Here is an 18,767-nt window from a genome sequence, read left to right on the forward strand (position 1 = left end):
AATAGCAAATGTTTTACTTCTACCCACTTTATATAAGTGAGACAAATTAAAAACAAAACAAAAAAATTTAACACAAAATTAAGCTTCAATAACTTACCAAAGAAATAGCCCAGGCAAATTATCCATTTGTCTTAACTTGTCAATGAGAAAGGGAAACATCTTTACCATATCTTCTAAACTTGACAACAGATCAAGGCTAAGATTCTTCAGTGTGCTTTTAGCCTAGAGTTAAAAAAAATAATTTTAAAAACAATCTGCATAAATTGACAAAGAGGGAATTATATAATTGGCTAAACTTTGAAGTATTTTCAGAGTTAATTTTTGTGGGTTGTTAAAAATCGTTTTTCAAAAATGTTATGAAGCTATGGTAAATAAAACAACAGAATAATAGATAAAAGTATGAAAGAATAGTTATCAAAATATAAACAATAACAGCTATAACATAATAGATGGTGTTTTGAAGGCACTGCAAATGAGTCAGGAGGATCAAGATTGTTTAGGTGTTGCTATTTCAACTGTTCAAAAAGGTAACTCAGAGTATCTCTTTTTATTAGACAGTAAAATAGCTTCCAAATATATTAAAGAATATATAAAATCAGTGATAAAATAGTCAGAAGGAAACACAATAGAACACTTACCACTTATCTAGATGGAAGTAGGTTTTTCAAACTTACAACAACACAAAAGTCACTTGAGAAAACTTCAATATAGCATATTGTATAAAAATTAAAAACTTATTTAGGTGGCAAAAGAATGAATTCAAAATGTAGGAAGTCATAATAACCTTGAAGAATGTATAGACAAGGAAAATAATTTTTATGCAATATGACGCAGGCTTAAGAACTTGTTTGGTGACCTGGATCAATTACACCATCCTTCTCTGTGCCAGGACATTGAGAGAAATTGTCTGATATTTATCACCTCATATGTGTTGCTTATGACCACCTTTTCCTATTGATTTTATAGTGGTCCTGGAAACCCTACATCATTTTACTGTCCTCTTCAAGTCCCTTCAGCAAGTATATCTGCTATTTCAAGAGAATCATCTCAACTTTCTGACTCCACCTACATCCTTATTCGTATCCTACAGACTATATGGTACTTCATAAAAAATAAAACTAAACCCTTTTAGATTTGATTATCTCCAAAATCTCCAGCTTCCTGAACAATCCCACCCCTTTAAAAGAATTTTCCTATACCATTAACCTCTCCCTGTCTACAGATATAGAAGGCTAAATAATGGTCTCCCCCCAAAAATGTCCATGTCCTAATCCTCAGATTTGTGAGTATGTCTCCTCGTGCAGTGAAAAGAACTTTACAAATGCAATTAAACTGGGACTCCTGACATGGGGGAACCATCTTGGATTTTCCGTGTGGAACTGTTTAATCACAAGGGTCCTTACGAGAGGAAAGAATTGTTAAGCAAAAGGAACAAGGACTTAATGATTTGGGAAATTCTCAGCCTGTTCAGATTGCAGAAGACACTAAAATTAGAAGATTCACTGTCAGGAAATCATTCTCTTAACAAAGTCAAGAGTATGGCTGGATAACCTTTTGCTAGTTCCTCAAAAAATTCAAAAGGTAAGAGTAATAATCACACAGAGTGCTCATGAAGAGATTAAGAATGTGACTCATGGACTCCCTTCAGCCTTCTCAGCAAAAGTCAGAAATATAAATGGGATTTTCAAGAAAGACTCTTATCCACTGGACCGGATCCCTGTGACTACATAGGAGATCCACAAGGATGTTCCATCAGCAGAAACACTACCAGCTTAATCTGAAAGGGACAGAAAATGAAAGAAGGCTGTAGGACTTGCAAAATTCTACACACAAGAAAACAGTCATTTAAACTACTCACCTTCAAACATGTGCTACCTTTCCCCAAAGGCGCAAAGGAATATTCCCAAGCCTTGAAATCTAATGGAGTTTGCTTTGCTAGATTTAAAAATTGGGAGAACCAATGGTACCTTTTTTCCTTTTATTTTCTTCCTTTTGGAATGGGAATGTCTATAACTGGTACTCTATCCCTGTCCCATCATTGTATTTTGGAGCGAGTAACTTGTTTTCTAGCTTCAAAGATAAACACAGAGGAAGAGGAATTTTGCCTCACAAATTTTACTTCATATCCAAAGTCTCAACCATGTCTGATTTAAGTAATTTAGATGAGATCTGGGTCTTTTGATCTGATGAAATTTAGATGGAAGTTTAGACCTGTGATACTGTAGTCAACTGAGGCTTTGGGGGACTTGGGAATGGGGTGAATATATTTTGCATATGAAATAGATGTGAGCCTCTGGAGACACAGAGTGAACTAGGTAGACAAATAAATGGCCCCTGAAGATGTCTGTATTTTAATGCCCAGAACCTGTGAATATTACTTTATGTGGCAAAAGAAAATTTCTGTATGTGATTAAAGATTTTGAGATTGGAGATTATCCTTGATTACCCAAGGTGAACCCAATGTAATCTCAAGAATCCCTAGAAGAGAGAGACAGGAAGTCAGAGAGGAGAGAAGGTGTTATGCTATTGGCTGACAGGTGGAACAGGGTGCTGCAAGCCAAGTAATACAGGCATCCTCTGGAATCTGGAAAAGCCAGAAAACACACTTTCCCCCTTGAATGCCCCAGAGGGAACATGGCCCTGCTAACAACTTGATTTTAGAGTTTTGACTTCCAAATTGTGAAAAGAACAAATGTGTGTTTTGAGCCACTAAGTTTGTGGTAATTTATTATAAAAGCAACAGGAATCCAATACAACTGGCATTTAACATCCATTCCTTTAAAATATTCAAGCCACTTCCATCTTTAAAACAAGGAAATGAATGAGCTTCTGCCCTATTTCATCTCTTCCTTTCCCATGTGGTATCTTGTAAGGGTATATATTTATCACCTCCACTTCTTCCCTTTCAAACTCCTAAAGATTATTGATCTGGTCTACCTTTAGATCAGAATCTGTCCTGCAGCTCATCTGCCAAATAGCACCAATGATGATCTATTGATTGTCTAATCCAAACAATACTGTTGAGTCCTTGACTTATTGAACTTTTGGCAGTATTTGAAACCTCATGCCAGTCTCTCCTTTTGAAAGGGCCTCTTCTCCCTTGATTTCAGCCACACTATTCTCTTCCAAGTCTACTTTTCTTCTTACATTCCTAATGAGGTTTAATTGCACTGTCATATGTTTCTAACTTCCCAAGTAAGACACCTGGGAGCCATTGTTGGTTTTTCACTTCCCTCAACTCTCAGTAAGTTCTTCCTCATGACATATCTATTTTTTTATATATATGTCACCTCCTCCACTAACTGGAATGAGCTTCACATTTTTCCCTTATTTATTGCAACAACCTATTTACTTCCTGGCTCCAGCCTGTTCCCTCTGTTCCATTTTCCACTCTACTGCCAGAGTAATTTCTCTACCACGTAAGCCTAATTGTGTCACTCCCTGGTTTAAAATCCATTAACATATCTTCATTGCTTTCAGATTAGATCTGCCTATTCATATTTCATCTCTTTTTAGATCTCCCAAACACCATAGCTTCACGATGACAAATAAGTATTTTAATTCAGATGATCTATCTATTAAAAATCCCACCACATATTAGCTTCAATATAGTGGATAAGTTAGTTAACTAGTCTCAATTTCTCATCTCTGAAATGCAGATAATAGGACTAACACAGCACTGTTAAAGGATTAAATGAATTAGTTTTTGTAAAGAGGCCAAGTACAAAGCAATAGTATGCAGGTTATTATTATTGTTATTATTACTGTCTTCAGGAAATACTGGGAACCCTGAATGGAGCACCAGAAAACAAGTCCTTCCCTGAGTTACAAGGGAGATACAAGTCTTAACATCCTCGTGTGAGTGGTAACAGTAGTATTCAAACCAATTGTACTCAGACACCACATTTTCTAGTCAGTCCTTGCTAGTCATTTACTAAACATGTATTTATCAAGTATCTACTATGTCCCAGGTACTTTTCACTCCACTGATGATGGAAAAGTAAACAAAATATAAAACCCCTTTTGTCAGAGCTCACATTCTAGTGGAGAATATAAACCATAAAAGAAGGGAAAAGAACATTGTGTTAAAAATGAACCATACGAGAACAAATATCCAGGGAAGAAGGGATATAAAATATTGATGGAAAAAGAAAGTTAAATTTTAGGTAGGATAAACATGGAAAACCCCACCAAGAAGGCAACTTTTTGCTTAATGATCTGAGGGAAGTGATGGGCCCTGCCGCTCTGTCCTCTGGGAGAGCCAGTGAGTACTGAGACACAGCAAAGCCCGGAAGGAGAGTGAGCCCCACGGGTTTAAGGAGCAGCAGAAAGCTCTGTTTTGCTCAAACTGAAAGACCAGGGTGAGAGTGGGAGAATATTAAGTCACAGAGAGTGGGGAGACAGTTTATATATAACCCCAGAGACCAAAATAAGGACTCTGGGTTTTACTTTGTTTTTCTTTTTTTAATTTTCATTTATTCATTTATTTTTACATAGAGAGGAAGGGAGGGACAAAGAAGAGGGAGAGACACATCAATGTGTGGTTGCCTCTCATGCACCCCCTACCAGGTACCTGGCCCAAAACCCAGGCATGTGCCCTGACTGGGAATTGAACCAGCAACCCTTTGATTTGCAGACCAGCACTCAATCCACTGAGTGACACCAGCCAGGTCTGCCTATATTACTTTGAATATGATAAAATGTATGGCATGATAAATATGGTGAGAATTTAGGCCTTATTTAAATTTTTTATGAAAATTTGAATAATTCATATATACCAATGCTTTCTTTTGCTTTGAGTAACCTTTTAAATGAAGAAATAAAATTGAGTATAAAAGGAATAAAATAAATTATATTCCTTAAGGGTTTGACAATCTAACGCTTTATATACACTTTTTCTTTGGGTTTGTTTCCCCTACTACTGATGACCCTTGCTCTAATAGCTTTTGTGACGATTTGCTTCTGAAACACAAATAAACCAAGATACAGTAGTTTAATATATTTTAGGATTATAATGCCAACAACATTTCTTTGAAAAGTTCATTCTGTATCATATTTATTCAGGTTTCCGCTGTGTAATCATCCGTACAATATTCAATTTTTAAATCATAAATCAGCACGGCGTTAACAAATGCATACGCTGTGTCTGGAAAAGCTATCGCCTACCAATGCTGTACACAATGTGTTTCGCCTTCTCCTGCAGAAAGGCCCCCTGATGAAGAAACGATACACTTCAGTGACACTACAGTCCCAGTTATAGAAGTTAGATGAGAGCACTGGGTCTGCAATATTTCTGTCACAGGCTTTTTCAACACCTGTTGATCAGTCAATCAGAGGAAACCTCCGGGGCTGAAGATATGCCAGCTCTGTGGAAATTCCTTCCCAAAATAGCAATAGCTGAGCAAATTGCTAGGCTAACAGAAGCGGATGATGGACTGACCTCAGGATTTTGTGTGGCATAGCAACTGTCTTCAACGGTTGACATTTTTTTTTTTTTTCAATGTTTAAAGCCTCTTTTGGTCCAACAGCTGATTTCCTCCTTTACCATCTTCTTCCCTCATTTCTGTTTTTTCAGGGAGGGACAGCCACATCCTTCCACATTAAACTTTCTTTGGTCAGCAGCTTCTGAAATTGTTATACAGCTGTCCCTAGTTGTCTGGCAGCGACCACTCCACTTGCAAGTTGGACCTTCCCCCACTAAGTCTCTCCATCAGGCATGTCTAATGCGGACCTTAAGGGAAACAAAAGGCTATGAGTTTTCATTTAGGTCAAATAAGTCTCAAACACATTTGAAATATCCAATTATTTTGGAAGTTTTGCCTTTCCCTTCTAATGGAGGGGGAGGAAAACCCAAATGACTTCATAGTTGAAGTTTAGTGACTTCATACTTTTTAAAAATATATATCAAACCAGCTCCATTTAAACCAAAAAGCTTCCAGCCATGCAAAAATTACATTTTTTAAGGTTATATTCAAACCGTAACGCTATTTGTTTCCTTCTTATTCCCCTTAGGGTAATATAATGAGCTTTTTCTCTATACTAATGTAAATACCAGAAAAAATGCTTTTTTATGACTACTTCAAAATCGTATGTTTACTAAGTCATTCCATAACTTGTATTTAAGTTGCTTCAACTTTTGCTACTATAGACAAGGTAGAACTGAACACGTTTTCCACAACGCTTTTCCTGAGTAAGCATTATGTCCTCAGAGCAGATCTAGGGTAGAGTAGGTCAAAGGATATGACATTTGAAGGTTAGCCAGATGAAGAGAAATACTTAGATACAGAATATGTCCACCTGTAAATGGAGCTTATGATTTGCAAATTAACAGACAACAGCTGACCCACAGTAGTGGAAATCTGTTTAATATATTAAAGTCAATAAAGTTTATTTTAATTTACCTAATTGAAACCTACTGAATTCAAAATTTCTTTAATTATTCTCTATTTTATAACCAAAGGACTTCAAAAAATGTTACTCTCTAGTAGTTTGTCAGTAAAGAAGGGATTTTAAAAGATTAAAATGATTTTTAGTTCATTGTGTGATAATTTTTAGGGGGTTCATATTTTTGTGGTAAGGGTAATACAAGCACAAGAAATATCAAAAGAAAAAGGAAAAAAATAATTCACAGTTTCTTTTAATATTACCTTCCCGATACAATAAATAGTGTACAATGTGCTTATTTTACTTAACAGTGTATTTGCAAGATCTTTTCCATATCACTTCTTGTTGTATACCCTATTAGAAAGTACATTTTAAATATCATTCATACGAATAAGGACAAGTATAAGGAGTGAGAAGAGTAATAGTCAGAATAATCTCTGATGGACGCCACTGTTGGGAGCAGCAACACGACATGCGCACCGGAGGGAAGTCCCTCACCCAGCCCTGCTCACAGCCCTGGTCAGAGTGTGTTTGCTCTCCCGGAGTAGCCGCTGTTACCTTCCCGGAAAATTTTAAACTTTTTGATGCAAGTTCCAGGCAAAAGGGAAATTACAGACATAGACAATGGTATATATCTCATATAACTATGGTTATATACATATATATAATATGATGAGGATATATATATATATGACAATGTTATGCCCTGTTAGGTATAATACTTTTATCCTAATCTTATCTTCAGTATCGTCTCATAACTACATACTTATTTACTCATTCCACATCCTTTTTTCCTCCAATTTGTGTGAGCCTAAAGAACTTTAATTTTGCTGAATGAAGTGAATGAAATGAAACAGGGATCCAGTTTTTTAAGGTCAGTGGAATTGAACAAGGTCAAGAAATAGACCAAAACATATGTTGTTTATTTAACTTATGCTGCCATTTCAATGTAATGTTCTTTCTACACAAGCATAAGATGCAATTTCATTTAATTCATTATTCCATTCCTTGCTTCTCATCCGTGAGGAATTTGTTAGTACTTCAACAGTTTTAGAGGGCAACTCCTCCTCTGGTAACAATCGTGGGAATGAGTATGTGTCTGTGTGCGCATGCACAAACGAACACATACGCTTTAATATATCTTCGTATCACGTTAAGGTGGAGCCATTCTCTTCCCATCCCACATAGATGAAAATTGACAGTAGATGTTAAATTTTGTTCAAAGACTCATTCACTATGTGTGGAGAAAGCCATACAGCTTTTCTAAGAAAAAGAACTTTTGTTTTTCAGATTCTTATAGTATTTTAAAAATAAGCATAGTTTACTGCACTGCTCACAATATGCAAGAAAAGTCACATTTCTTTATCTTTTTGAATAAAATTATATCTAGCTTTAAGACCTTTCTCAGGACTACAAGCTCGCTCTCTCTCTCTCTCTCTCCCCCCCACACTTCCTTTTTTTGTCTCTCTCTTTTCTTTTTTCTTATAGTTTTATCATTTCCTGGTATTAGAGCAAAATCTAGGAGCCAGGCATTCCAGAGGAACATGGGAGAGGCCTCCTTCCAGTCAGACCCACAAGATCACCATTAGATGCATTGTGAGGTTCCTTGTTCTAGCCCCATGGCCCACTGGAAGGCAGAGGTGCCCACCTCCTTCCCTGAAGCTCCCGAGGCCATGATGCTTAATGCTCAGTGCCTAGGCATCGATGCCCGGACCCTGCTCAGTGTCATGGCCAATCACAGGTCCCATCACTCCTCTGTCCTTCCTGGTTCCAAGAACCCTAATTCTCCTCGGGCTGGAACCACCCTCTCCCTGTACAAGCACCAGCCCCCATCTCCTGCAGATAATCCAGTGATATAATTTCACTCTTATATGCAAATCCATGTTCCTTTGGCAAATCAATGTCACATGCTTTCAACTTTTCATTTCTACAAACGTGGATTTTCTCCTCTAAAGAAAAACATTAAACATAATAAAACTTAGCTATACTTTCTGGAAAGAGAAAGAGAAAATGTATTTTCACATTCATTTCTGAAGATTCTGCAACAACAAAAAAAGGATGAGTCACTCATTTCAAGAATATTTATCTTCTTGGGACTGGTTTAGTAGAGAAAGATACCAGCATGAGTGTGCATGTCCTCAGCACATAATACAGGTGGGGTTGTAATTGCACCTGGGAATTATGAGTTACTGCCCGGATGCCATCTGGTCCAGGGGGAAAACACCCTGGAGGCTCCTACCTGATGTATCATCAGTACAGCATTAAAATCTGTCAGAACAGTGAGACAAAGGTTGAGTCATGTGGTTTAACATCCATTTATGCTTAATTTAATAATAATGGTATTAATATACTCACTGCATATAGGGCATTTTTAACCACTTGCCTAGTTAATCTCAGCAATTCTTTCCATAACTAAGGTAATATCATGGACAGGTTACAGCATATTTATTCCTATAACCTCTTCCATATTCAATTTGCCTAGGATACAATAGAGGTTTTTGTTTAATTTTTGATTATGACATTTTCAAACACAAAAAAGTACAAATATTAGTGTAAAGACACTCACAACAATGCCAAGATGTATCAAATGTTACTTTTTTTTTTTTTTTTGCCCATCATTACCAATTTTTAGAAATACAGCACTAGATACAGTTGAAGATTCTGGTCCCTTTCCTGATCCAGGTCCCAGAAATTTCTTCCAGGACCTCGTCTTTTTCAACTTCTGTGTCCTTTAGATTAGAAACTGGATCAACTATAATGGTATTTTCCAGACAAAGGAAGACACAAAACGTCATTTCCAAGTGAACTTAACAGGGAGGGTGGTTTTGTGTGATTATTTTCTGTGCCTTAAATTTGGCTCTGCAACCTGACCTTGGAACAGAAAAGCTTTCTGTTCTTCTCACAGCTACTTGTTATTTGAAAGTGCAGAATGTTAGAGTATGTTACAACGGAATTCTACAGAATAATAAAATGGTTGTGAAACTTTTTTTTTACAATAATAAGAGGGTTCCTACTTGTCCTGATAGTATTCATTCAAAATTGATTTATTTCTTCAACAAATTTTTGTTGGATGCTCATGACGTGATAGGCATTGGGCTAAGAACTCGATGTTGAAGTGCACATAAAATTCAGTCTCTCTGTGCTTGTCTATGCAATCCTACTACGAGGTCCGTCTTTCATACACATCCTAGTCATATAATAATTTTTAATTAACGACTTGAAGTAAGACAACAGTGGACTCTTCACACAATTTGGCAGGTCCTCAATTTTTCAATAGTTAGTGGACTTAGTATTTTAGGACAATCTACCATATGAACTAAAAGTTAAGTGCACTGAGAAGATTATAGTAAGTAGGGTATTCCTTATGAGTGTCACTTCTTCTCTTTCGAATTACTGAAGTTCTTCTAATTGATTAAGAATATGTTAAAAGAAAGGTAGTGATTTTCAGCCACAAAGTCAGGGTGTAGAGGAATAAGTGTAAACTTTGTGTTGATTAGATCCATAAAAAGATTATTTCTACACTGAGCACCTTCAATTTCTAAGAACCCAGCCCTGAGACCTGGGGCTGCCCCCAGCTCACTGCTGGGATTCCTGATGGTGGCAGCCTGAGGAAACATGAGTTCAGTTTCCAAATATAGTCGAGTGGAGTAAGAGGACAGGCGGAACTCTGAGGCCACAGTTGCCTCAAAGTGACCACGGACCAAGCAGTCTGTAATGAATAGGCAAGGCCAACCTCTGCTCCCACAGAAAGGAAGAAAGGCCCATCTGAACCCCATCACATCTTCAGAGCCTTCAAAGTAACCGAGGATTGAAAAGGTCTGTAAGATGTATCATAATTTACTAATTAGTAGGGCAACATTTGTTACTTTTCTTAAAGCTAAAAATGTAATAGTAGTTTCCCTGAAGGTATAATACTAGCTAGAGGATGCCTTGATTTTTCTTATTTGGAGGGGGAAAGTAATGGGAATTTTGTCGTCTTTTCAAAAACAGACTATGTAAGATTTATCTGTAGGCTTTATTTCTACCGATACTGTCAAGTAACAGCATTTTCTATAATAATCTTAGGCATGCTAAATTGCTGCTATCTATTCCAAAAGGATTAAACGTAGTTATGGAATCTACATTTGTCAAAATCGTGTATGTGTTTTCTTTTACAGAAAATAAGAATGCAGTTCATTTGAACCTCACGTATACTTAAGCTAAATACTGATAGCTTAAATGATATACTATAGATATTAGTAACATGTTAATTATACTTTCAAAGGATTATTTAAAATCAGTTGAGAGTAATAGCAGACATTTTAAATTATATCTATGCAGAAAGTTTACATACTTTTCTAAAAAGATAAAGCTTACTAAGGGAAACTACAGCCCAGTCAAATTTAAGTATCACATTATAACTTTATATCACATTGTTTTAAGTTACATATACAATTGTCTTGAATCTGGTACATAAGGTGAATGCAAAATGATTTCAGTCTCATATTACTTTTTAAGATTTGCTAAAAATACTAATTGCCTTTAGCATGAATAAGATGACCACATACAGAGTCCTTTCTCTGACAATATAATATTAACCAAAATCTATTCAATCACGTATGTGCAGAAATTCAATTCTTATTACTTGATAAATATATTTTCTGATATTTTTCCTCAAAGAAAGAACTTGAATGCTCACTTTAATTATCCAGATTTTAAAAATCAGAGTCTATTTGACAAACTTTTGCTAACGGTAAACACGGCCTAAGGATTTATCAACAATGGCTCTTTAAATGCATGATTACATATTCCTAGAAACAAATTAGTCCTCTCACGCTCTAGTGTCCGACGCAGATTAGGGTCTGTATCCTGGCGACTCCGTGTCAATTCCCTGTCTGAGCTTCTCGGTTTTACTGCTAAAACTGAGTATCAAAAAAAGGTTCTGTAGGAGACTTCACAACAGAGTAAGGATGTAAACCACACGGGGCAATTACCAGCACTTAGACTTATTTACCTCATTTTTTTAAAATGTAGTGAGAAAACATTAGTCAGATTTCAAAATAAATCTGGCACATTCTTATAGACACGCCAAGTGAAGTCTGCCTCCAAGGCAAGAACCTCCGCTTCACTAAAATCACATGTGTGGAGATGTCCAAGGGCATCATGATAATGAAGCTCCAGTCAGGAATTTAGATCACCTGAAGTTCATGGTTGTGTCCTGTCACATTCCAGCAAAGAAAACAAAGACGAGTAGAACGGCCCTGGCTATAATGTGTAACTGTTAAATTATATTAGAGACTATAGAAACAGACTTAGTAAATAGGATCTGAATTTAGGGGACAGGAATGAAGCCCTGAATGAGGACAATGACAGTGGAAATGGATGATTTAGAAGTAAAATCTGGATATTTGCAACTGGTTCAATCTGGTGGACGGAGCTGATAATATGAAAAGGCTCCCAGAGATGACTCTAAATACTTTCTCTGTAAAATACTTCATATGGCTGTTATGGGAATTAAATGAGATATTATATTATGCCCTTGAAATTGAGATAAATTATAGTGTTTGGTGGGTATTTTAAAACTGTAGAATAAATAACATATCTTCCTGTAATAATAATTTATTTAAAGATTAATAAAAAAAGAAATGTACATATATTGTCAAGAAATAGATTATAAAATTTTGTGGGTTTTGCATCAAATAAGATTTTAGAAATTTTTCACATTCGACTCTTGCTCTATAGGGTCTTTGGTGAAAAGAACATTGCAATAAAAGAAAAGAGGGAGGAAGGAGGGAGGGAGGGAAGGAAGGAAGGAAGGAAGGAAGGAGGAGGGAAGGAAAAAAAGAAGTTAAAAAGGAAGGAGGGAGAGAGGGAGGAAGAAAGGAATAAAGACAATTTCAGTGATACAAACAAAACCAACACTTCATGAAGCGCTCTCTTTTTGGAGAACTGCCAAATAGGGCAAAAGACAGGAAGCTTTTATAGGATGAGGAATAAAGAATAAGAAAGAGAAAAGTAGAAAATATCCGATTGGCTTGGGCCACACAGTCGACCTTGTTTGGGGTGAGAAGGAATGAGGAGGCCTGTACAGAGCCCCACTGGTTTGGCATTGGGGATTGGCTGACTGGGTGGACTGCGTTTCGGGTCAAGCAGAGCATTTGAAAGGACACAAGAATTATCTTGGTTTCAGTTTGCTGATGTGGCACCACGGGCAAGAGTAGCCCCGTGATGGGCCTAGAAATGTATTTCAACAAAAGGAAGAAATTTAGTCTAGAGACTGCTTGTGATTCTAAAACAAGAGGAAAAAAAGTTTTAAAGTTTTTCAACTTTGGTTTTCATAGTTTGGGTTTTCTTTTAAAAGATTTTTAGTATTGAATTATTGTACCAACAGTTTTTACTACTATTTTAGTAATTGTTTGAATATGAAAAAAACAAGTAAAATACTAAATTTATATTGTTAAATCACTTATTATAAAGTGATTTATAATTTAAATCACTTAAATTTTAAAATCACTTATTTTAACTTTTTTTTTTTCAAAGAATGTGAAATAAGCAACAAAAGATTCCCCTTAATGTCCCACCCCTCAACCCTGTCCCCGCCCAAGCCCTACCACAGAGGTAATAAGCATTAACGGTTCCAGCCTTTTTCATGTATTTATTCCTAACCATATACTCCTTTTCAAATGCCTATTGAAACATTATTGTCTGGACTCTCTAAATTGCCTGGCCCGTGTGGTTTGGGATACTGCGTGATCCTTGGTATCTGTCAGACTTTTTGTAACATCAAATACTTTTTCCTTCAAAATTGTTAATGTCTCTACCAAGTATCCCATAAACAGGTTGCAAAAACTCCCTACCAGCTAAACTCTTACGTAAATCCCCTTAACATTCCCAATGGGAAAAGAAAACTTTGTGGTTAAATGAAGGTTCAACCTTGAGTCTACCATTCCCTGACAGTTCGACTTTGGCCAGATAATTGAACACTTTAATGTGCTAATTCAGGTAATAGGAATAATAAACATAATGTTTACCCCATCAATTATTCTGAGAATCAAATGATTTACTATATGAAAGTAGACAATTCAGAAGCTGTTGTATAGTAAGTCTTCAGGGAGGCCAGCTTTTTTGTCTGTAATTGAGTTCTTCCTTTTACCAGACAGACTCACTTTCCCTCATTCCTCCCCAGTCAAGGCTAGACTGCATCTTTTGACAGCCTATAGTGCCTGGTCTCATGGGGACCCTGGAGGGCACGTCCACAGCACATCTTTACCGACAAAATACAGGATTATCCTGGATATCACAGATCTGGTTTGTAGATATTATCCTCAAAAGTTAGTAATTCTAAAAACAAATGCTATTAATCATTTCTAAATTTGTCTCTATTTTCTATTATTTGTATATTCACATGTATATGTGAATTTTATATATTTATATATTACAAATTCAGGAACTCAAAAATAAATGCTTTCCCAAATACTAGGATAATAGTGCCAAGACAATTTACGATAAAAGTTTTATGTCAAAATGTGTCATATACATACCAAATATAAAATATTCAATGAAAACGTATGCTCTATATTTCAGAGTAGAGCATCAGTCCAACAAAATTCACTTAGGGAAAAGTTGCGAACCATACCAATACAAATGGAAATAATCTGTAAGTTAAGTGGCATAAAATTTCTAAGAATTAATGAAATGTGCATGATTTAACAAAATAGGTGACCAGGAAAGTTTACATTTGAAAGTAATATTGACTTGGGATAAGCCAAGATGTATATAAGCTGCCTGTTGAAGTTTAAGGTCGAAGGGAATCTGTACTGCCTCACAGTATTTGCTGACCTTCCCAAACCTTTGCTTCACCACACACTTACTTAAGATTAAGAGCTTGCAGGGAATATAGTCAACAATGTCATAATAACCTTGTACAGGAACAGATGGTTACTAGACTTGCGGTGATCACGTTAGAAGGTATAGAAATGTTGAGTCACTATATAGTATAATATTATACGATATAGTATGTCACTATACTTAAATTTTTGAAGAAAATCCAGCCTGGCATTACACATAATTCACCTGGAATAATTTGCCTTCAGAACACCACGAGGACACCTGCAACTGCCTCCGTGAAACCATTTGAGAGAACCTAAAGCAGGCGTAATTTTCAATATCAAATGCCAGTTATACTTTTTCCATCATCTGCACGACTCAGATGCTGTGCCAAGTAGTAGCCGTGTGAAGACTGAGGGGTGCAGTTCTGCTTTCAGGGACTCATGGAGAAAACGTTCTCTAAACTGATATTTTTAATTCAGTAGGATGAACGTTATAATAAATAAAACACAGGGTGTCATGTACGAAAGAAGGAGCAGATTACACTGACTTGGGAGCCCTAGAAAGCACAAAAAAGGAGTGAAACTAAGTAGCTTTCAAGGATGAACTGGGATTTGAAACACTGAAACAAGGGCGGGGCAAAGGAACAGGACCTGCAAAGCACAGAGACAGGAAAGAACATGGAATGTTCCAGGAACGATGAGAAGGCCAGTGAGGCATGATGGCAGTAGGGGTCAGAGTTACAACGATGGAGCAGGAGGCTGGGGAGTTTACATCAGGGCAGACTGTCCAGAGGCCCTTACATAACCTGCTTGTCATGCTTAGACCTTCTCTTATCGGCCCGGGGGTATCACTGGGGAAAAAAATACCAAAGGAGTGACATAGACCATTCCTACCATCTTAGCTATCCTACAGCTACTTGTTGAAACTATTTTAATAGCAGTTTTCATGTTCCTCCTTGTGGTTAAGCTGTTTTCAGTTTTGTTAAATCTCTCCTACTGGCTTAGAAGATCATTAAAAAGAAAAACTGCGCCTGGCTCATCTTTGCCCTTCTCAAAGCTTCCCCTTGCACATAGTAAGTGATGAAACAGCTGTTCAATTGACTTTTCCACTTATCATTCTGGGAAAGGGAAGGGGGAGAAAGCAAGAATAACTATAAAATGAGCAGGGCCAAATAAGGGCCATTTCTCCTATGGTGAGGAAGCTAGAACTACACACATTCCAAAATATTAGAAAGTAGTTGTGGCTTACGAGAGTTTTAGTTGAAGTGACAACTAGGCTAAATTATTAATGATGGAATGATGAAGATGACACAGAGGAGAAAAATAAGAAGGGAATTTCCAGGCGATTCAAATTCCTTAAGAGGACAGAGGCAAGGGGCAGAAACAATTTAAAAATGTAGGAGAAACGTCCTCAAAATTTCAAAACCTTACAATTCCACTTGCCAAAATGGAACGCTTTCATGTTTTTGGCATTTCTCTCACTTCCTCTTTACTCATTAAAGACTGTATAATAGTTCCTTTGAATGTATTTCTTTTCTGTGTCTATCACGCCAGCATAGAATTGCCAAAAGCACTGTTTGAAATAAAACATGAAATCTCAGGGAAATAATGAAGATGTTTGCAGTTGTATTTCTTTTGATTACAACCTTTTTATCTCGGGGTGCTGACTGACACGGAAATCTCTGAAGCATAATTTTCCAGTGAGTTTGGGCCACCTGGAAACTTCTCTTGCTCATCCACATTAAATGAGCCTTTTCCCTAGACAACGTGCACGTTCTAGCAGCAATAACTGGGTTGCAAATTAAATCAGAACCGTACATGCCATGGAGCTATTATTTTCCTTTTCACCATGCAAGCCGTTTTTAAGCTACATCTAATCCTAACGACTGGATCCCGTCAGATGGCGCCTCTTTAAAACCAAAATATAAGTTAATAAGCGGGTGATTTAATCTGCCTCCGGCAAACACTTCCTATTTAAAAAAAAAAACAACTGAAAATTGTTTCATCATTCAGAAGTTTGCTTTAAGCTTTCACATATAATATTTCATGAAGTTTTAAAACATATCCTCATATTCAGTTCACCTGAAATATAATTAAATGAATAGCAGTACTCTGATTTCTGATCTATAGTTTTGTTAGTCTGATATATTGCTCAGGATGCTCGGTTGTGAAAACTATAATGGCAATAACATGTACAGTTAAAATCACGAGCTCTGGAGTCACCGGCTGGGCTTGAACCATGGCTCCCTTACATTCTCTGCCTCAGTTTTCTTCTTTCTAAACTGGGGCATGTTGTGAGAACTTTAAGTGAAATAATCGACTTAATGGCTTTTGACACAATGCCTACCTCATGGTGAGCAGTCCACTGTTAGCCACTGTCATTATCTTGATCACCATACTAGGGCTTAGGTAAATTATATGAATTCATTAAGAAGCTGATGTTCTATAGCTAAAGTTGGAGAATTTTTCTGTAGAAGTCTGGATAATATCTTAGGCTTTGTCGATCATACCGTCTCTGTTGCAACTACTCGACTCGGACACTATTCCACAAAAACAGTCAAGGTAGTCTGACGGCCACAGTCTAAACGCAGTCATAAGTCCAAAGGCTGTGCCTCTGAATGATCCGTTCAGACATTTCACTATCTTAACACATCCTCCCAGATCCCTCCGCTGTTCTCAGTACACCTTTTTTTATTATGTCTTTAGTCCCTTAATCTCTTTATATTCAAATGCCTACCCATAAATTCCAATCTAGTATAGATTTTAGAATCCACCCGTCTTGCCAATATTCTCAACAACTTTGCCCATCTCCTTTCCATCTGCCCTGTGTGTGTCATAACCTGGGTCATCCGCTTCCACATCTTCACCTGGACTGTGGAGCTCTGGTGGAGAGAAGGGCCCGATCACACAGAATAATGACACTATAAATACAACACCCAACTCCAACTAAGTCCTCTCACCCTTGCCTATAGATCCTTAAGGAAATTTCTCTCTACAACAACTATTTCAAATTGTCTCCTGTTCTTACAAACTTCCAAACACACAGAAGCCTCAAAATTGGGCCCCCCCTTTCTTTCAGTTATAAATTTATCCAGATTCTCTCTCTCTCTCTCTCTCTCTCTCTCACACACACACACACACACACATACACTATTACTTCTCCTCTGACAGAGGAAGAACTGTCCCCTCCAACCTGAAGCCATCTGTGCACCGAATGACCCATTTCATCTCACATCCCGGGAGACCTCTTCTGTATATCATCCTGACTTTCTTACATGGATCTTCTGCCACTCCCTCTCTATTGACAAATCCTGTTAGCACTGAAACATGTTCCTCTGCCCCATCCTAATAAATAACCTCACTAGATTCCATACTTCTGTCCAGCTACACTGCCTCTCCTCCTTTCTATGGGTTTCTCCAAAGAACCAACCACACTTGCAGTCTATACTTCCTTTCCTTTCATAATTTCCCAGCATAACTGGAGTCTGGTTTATATCTCTGTCACATAACCAAAATTGCTGCTGCCAGTTGTGCTAAATTTCCCAGGTGCTACACCAAAGGGCACACCCGCCTTCATGGAACATTTCCATGATACCCTCACTCTCCTGCTTTCTACCCCAACTCCCTGGAGGATTCTTTCCTTTTTTTTCTCTCTTGATGATTTTATCTACTCCCATGGCTTAGGGTACCATCCATGAGTTAGTGATTCTCAGTCCAGCTCCCCTTTCCCTTCTTTGGGCTCCGGACCACTGTCTCAAATTGCCTCCTAGCACCAAAGGTCCCAGAGTTCCCTCAGATGCAAAAAGTGCAAACCAAAATTAAGCTTCATTTTTTTTCTCAGAACTTGCTCCCCTACTTGTGTTAAGTGAGTTAATGGTGCCGTGCATCCCATCGTTTGAGTAATAAATCTATAATCCCGCCTCTGCATCATCTTCTCATTCAATCAGTCATCAATTTCTGTCCTTTCTGTCTTTTACCTATTGCTTCAGTCCACTGGTTTCCACCTCAATGTCACTTGTTCACACTTTCATCATCTTTTTAATCTACTACTAATTGTGTTTCTCAGTAGCAAGCAACAGAACCATTCTTTGCTCATCTTCAGTGCAAGGAGATTTACTGATAGAAGTTGTGGCAACTCACATAATGAAGCCAGGAGTCTACGCTGGAGGCAAGACCACAGTCAGAGCTGTGCCTGAAAAAGGCTCCTGTGTGGCGATCCCTCCATCACAGCTGAACAGTTCACACCACAGCTCCCATCTCCACCGCTGGATGTCCCCTGCACAGTCACCACTGCTGCCCTGAACTCTCCATGCTGCTGCCTCTGCTGTTACTGTCAGCATCCATCTGTCAGAATGGTTTTACCAGGTAGCCTGCTTCAAAGTCCAAGACGCATGCATCTAATTGCCAAGTCCAGGCTGTGTGCCAAGACTTGTGCCCAGGGTCCGAGGTGCTGGGAAAGCAAATATTTGGAGATTTTACATTCCATTATGATAAGTAAACTCAGTTTTTCACTGAGGCTCATAATATAAGGAATTATCCAAACTAAGAAGGAGGTTCAGATAATGGGCAATCAAA

General features: G+C 37.5%; 1 protein-coding gene across 2 annotated transcripts in view; it reads left to right on the top strand.

The window, feature by feature from the left end:
- Positions 1-10,084: 10,084 nt before the first annotated feature.
- PALLD (palladin, cytoskeletal associated protein) overlaps positions 10,085-18,767 on the top strand; it is a 344,806-nt gene continuing 336,123 nt past the window's right edge. For both annotated transcript variants that reach the window (XM_045202765.2, XM_045202767.2), the window contains exon 1: positions 10,085-10,200. The gene's annotated coding sequence lies outside the window, so the exon portion shown is untranslated. The remainder of the gene's footprint in view (positions 10,201-18,767) is intronic.

This window comes from Desmodus rotundus, chromosome 9, assembly GCF_022682495.2.
Source record: "Desmodus rotundus isolate HL8 chromosome 9, HLdesRot8A.1, whole genome shotgun sequence".
Taxonomy (NCBI): Eukaryota; Metazoa; Chordata; class Mammalia; order Chiroptera; family Phyllostomidae; genus Desmodus; species Desmodus rotundus.